Source organism: Carlito syrichta, unplaced genomic scaffold (genome assembly GCF_000164805.1).
Source record: "Carlito syrichta isolate Samal-C Ts95f unplaced genomic scaffold, Tarsius_syrichta-2.0.1 Scaffold303043, whole genome shotgun sequence".
Classification (NCBI taxonomy): Eukaryota; Metazoa; Chordata; class Mammalia; order Primates; family Tarsiidae; genus Carlito; species Carlito syrichta.
Window position 1 is genome coordinate 423459 of NW_007247139.1, and position 3885 is coordinate 427343.

Genomic DNA, 3885 nt, shown 5'->3' on the forward strand with positions numbered 1-3885 from the left:
ACCCATCTGACAGGGCTTTCTTTGTCATATCTGGCTTTTTCTTAATCTTTATTCCTCTTGCTTTCTCCACTTTTATTTAAAAACTACCATTTTTTTAACTTTTATGCTTTCTTATGAAATTCTACTTCACATTCCATTATAATGACATATTTTTATATTAAGAAATAAACAACAGAAACTTTGGGAGGTCATTTACAGAATAAAGATGGCAATCTGTTTGAAAATATGAGATGCTTAATAAGAGTAGAACCTTAAGATTTAAAGTTTAGACTTTACTTTTATTACACTATCATAGGGATATTGATCAAGGATATGCATTAAATTATAATGAAGATATAAAAGGGCAGCATCTCTAATATTTCTTAAACAAAATGTCTATTAACAAACAAAAGGGTTTTTTTTTAAACAGGCCTTTAAACAGTACAGTCACAGTAATTATGCAACATGACATAATAATGAGGAAAATATCATCAAGAATAATAAATAGGAGAATATCGTTGAAGGATGTTATTGGTTGAATTGTGCTTCCCACTAAAAATATGTATCTGCTGAAGCCCTAAATCCCAAATACTTTAGAATGTGACCACATTTGGAGATAGGGCCTTTAAGGAGGTAATTAAGTTAAAATGGGATTGTTAGTGGGTTGTAACCCAATATAACCCATGTCCTTAGAAGACGAGGATATTAGGACCCAGGTAACACAGAGAAAGACCATGGGAGGACATAGCAAGATGGTGCCCACTCACAAACCAGGGAGAGGTCTCAGAAGAAATCCAACCTGCCAGCACCTTGAACTCAGACTTATAGCCTCCAAAATTGTGAGAAGATAATCTTCTGTTGTTTAAGCCACCCGGTTGTTGGGATTTTGTTATGGCAGCCCTAGCATACTCATACAGAGGGCAGTGACGAGAGTCTGTTTGTTAGGGGAAGGTGGAAGTTTGGAAAGGACACAGAGTTTGTTTCATTTTTTTCCTCCTGTAGGCATTCAGGGCTTGATAAGGTAAACTTGGCTCTTTAAAATATCAACATGTTCCCACTGAAAAGGTTATTTGATCTTGTTCATTTCTGCCCAAATTCTACTCACTTTAGAAAACAAGCTTCAGCAGCCTGGTATTTGCATTTTGAATATCCAAATAGGACTTAAAGAGTGTTAACCAAAAGAACAAGATTATCCAGTATGGGAATGTGACAAACAAAAACGCGTGGAGCGAGTTGGGTGGGGTTGGGGATGGTAGTGTGAGTAAAGTATAAGCAAGCAGGCTGAGTCAGTGCTGGTGGGGGGAGGCAAGTGGAGTGAGGCTCCCAGGGATTCACAGAGGCCCTGTGACTGCCCCCGTGGCCAGAGACCTGGGCGTGACTCACAGGCTGTCTTGCTGACTTGCATTTTTTCATTTGCACTTGTAATCCAAAGTGTACTTGCCAATTGACTTTTTTTTTTTTTACGCTAGGGAAAAAGCAGAAGTGGTTCTCTAAATTGCTTTCTGTTTTAAATTTTATTTCTTAAATTTGAATTTAGTTCCTGTTTTTCTATTTAAGGTATAAGTTCCATCTTGAAGAAAAAGAAAAACCCAATAATTTCCACAAACAGAACTTTGCTTAACATGCTTCTACAGAATGTCCCTGTGGTTAACATAGAAATGAGGTTAGTTGTTTTGTTTTGTTTTTGAGTCGGAGTCTCACTCTGTCACCCAGGCTGGAGTGCAGTGGCATGCTCAAGGCCCTTGCAGCCTCCACCTACTGGCTCAGGTGATCCTTCTGCCTCAGCCTTCCAAGTAACTGGAACTATAGGCACGTGCCACCATGCCTGGCTAATTTTTCTTGATTTATTGTAGAGATAAGGTCTTACCATGTTGCCCAGGCTAGTGTCGAACACATGGGCTCAGGCAATCCTCACCTTGGCCTCCCAAAGTGCTGGGATTACAGGCGTGAGCCATCATGCCCGGCCTAGGTGTTCTTTTAATAATGAGATAATAAACATATAATACTCTGCCCAATTTAAATTACATTGACTGTCTAACTGACCTGATACTAAATATATTTTTGATAACATAGCGTTACATCCATATATAAATGCAAAATTAAGTTCTTCTGTCCCGAGTATCTTTTGGTGAATTTCATGATCATTGTCTTTCTAAATATTATTTGTTTCTTTTCTTAGGCTTTTAATATTTACAGTCTTTGCCACTTAGTAAAATGTTATTACTTTTGTCTTAAAGTAGAGCAATATGTTTTTATTTTATCTACCAAATGGAATTTGATCTCTTGAGAGACTGTGCAATATTGGTCATTGCATTCCAATTTAAATTTTCTTGAACCTAGTCCCTGAGTCACTCTTAGCAAAGTATTATTGAACATAAGTGAGCAACAATCCAACACATGGAGTTACAAGAAGCACAGAAGGATACATTTATTACATCTAATTGGAGATTTCAGAGACTGATGTCACCTAACTTTCCCCTAAATTTTGAAATTACTTCACTACCTAAGCTTTCTGTCATTTTATTCATGGGTGTGCCTGCATTATTGCGGGGATGGATTCAATCTATCAGCAAATCATTGCCCTTTTGATGTCTCTCATCTAAGCACATCTGTCAGCCACATGGATGTTAGAACATATTCACAATTGCCAACCAGAGTACATTTCTACCTCAGGATGGTCAAAATAGTTGTGCTGATATTGTCCAATTACAGTGACTTTCAGGGCTTAATTTTCTGCCTGAACAACCATACATTTTTGAATGTTTTTCTGACCTTTATTAAACTACTGAATCATTCACAATATGTTTTCTATGTTGTAGTCTCTGTTTTCTCTTACCCATTATTCTTTGAAAACTATCTGCTTTCTTGCACTTAACTTTGTATTTCTCACAAAAAAATTTACAGAGGCACTCAACATCAGTCTGCCATCCAGTGCACTACCCTGTGTTTATTAAAATGTACTCTCTGTCCTTATAAATACAATCTTCCAAGGAAACTAATAACTAAAAACAGAGAGGCTGAAACTTTAATCATGTCAAGAGAAGTCAGAATTCTACAACATTCGAAATCCCTATTGTTGGCCTTTTTGCTTTGCCAATGGAAGGCAAGAATTGGTGGCCTTCATAGTATATGTTTGACAAGTTCCTAGTGAATTTTTCCCAATGGAATTATGGAACTTCTGTCTCTTGAGGAAGCATACATCAGATTATTCTTCAAGGAAACTCAGGTATCCATAAGGAAAACTGACAGTATGACTGAAGTATGTGGTAAATTTTCTTGATAATCACCTATCCTGAAAAAAAACTGTTGCAAAGATAATGTGTATTATTTTAGTTCTTTTATGTGCTACTTACACTAGAGTTCAATTTTTTTTTTCAAATCTCCTCCTAAAGTGCTTTGGCTATTCAGGAAGGCCTTGGCATTGTAGAACTTGCTCCAAATTCCAGATGACAGGTGTCCCATGGCTCCCCTCTGGCCTGGCACACTTATGTTAGATGCCCCTGTGGGCAGGCCAGATGCTACATCCTTTCCTCGACTGGAAAGGTATTCCAGAAAGAGTAGGAAATCTGAGTTTCACTAGCCAAAAAACACGGACTTGGCCTTGACTTTTAAAGTAGAAATGCCCTGTGAATCCATATAAATACAGTGCCTTTTTTGTTTCTGACAAAATTTAAACCTCATTGCTGTGGAATTAGCTTTGGAATACTACAGCAACCATAAACGACTAACTATAACTCTCCCTGAGAACAGCTGCCAGGGAACTGTAGACTATTTCCTTAGACTCTAAAGCATTGACATTTCAAGGAAAACTCAACATTCTTGGCACAGTAAAGCTTACTCAACTAAGATGTCTTATATAAACTATTTGCACACATGAAAACTTCTATAAATGTGAAAAATGTATTA